Consider the following 601-nt stretch of genomic DNA (forward strand, 5'->3'; position numbering starts at 1 on the left):
TTTGACTAGGTGGGGGAGACCATGGTTTAATGGTGAATACGGTACAAAATAAGGCACTATGAATAATAACAACATGATCTCCACACATCATAAGGCACTTGGAAATAGTAACTCTATATTATACTATTCTACTATATTCTTCACTGTTGGAATAGTAACACTATATTTTCTCAAATATATTCCCCACACAGACCTGATTGTCCTTTGCAGTCTGCGCCTGTCCTGTTTGGTGGCCGATCCAAACCAGACCGTAATGATTGATTTAATGACACACGGCACCACTGTGGTGTAAGGGCTTTAACTTGTTGGAGATGCTGGGGATTGAACCCAGGACCTTGTACATGCAAAGCACACGCTCTACCACTGAGCTACATCCCCTCACTTGCTATGACCTTTTATGAGTATTTCAACTGCTCAATGAGTGTCTCACTACCTCTATGGCTACTCATGATAGGGTAGGGTGAGGACGTTGTCTATGAAAGATGTTGACAGTAGTTGTACACTAAGTTGTCAGCTTATTACATTATGTTACACTTTTAAGAATGACGCTGTGGTCGATCCTTTGTGTAACACATTCATTTTTATTCCTGCAGAAATGGTA

At 40.8% G+C, this 601-nt stretch overlaps 1 non-coding gene across 1 annotated transcript; it reads right to left on the bottom strand.

Moving 5' to 3' along the window:
- Nucleotides 1–306: 306 nt before the first annotated feature.
- Nucleotides 307–378, bottom strand: trnaa-ugc (transfer RNA alanine (anticodon UGC)). The gene has a single exon. It is a non-coding gene; the product is annotated as a tRNA-Ala (tRNA).
- Nucleotides 379–601: the final 223 nt, after the last annotated feature.

The sequence above is a fragment of the Pempheris klunzingeri genome, chromosome 8 (assembly GCF_042242105.1).
Source record: "Pempheris klunzingeri isolate RE-2024b chromosome 8, fPemKlu1.hap1, whole genome shotgun sequence".
In the NCBI taxonomy this organism is placed as follows: domain Eukaryota; kingdom Metazoa; phylum Chordata; class Actinopteri; order Acropomatiformes; family Pempheridae; genus Pempheris; species Pempheris klunzingeri.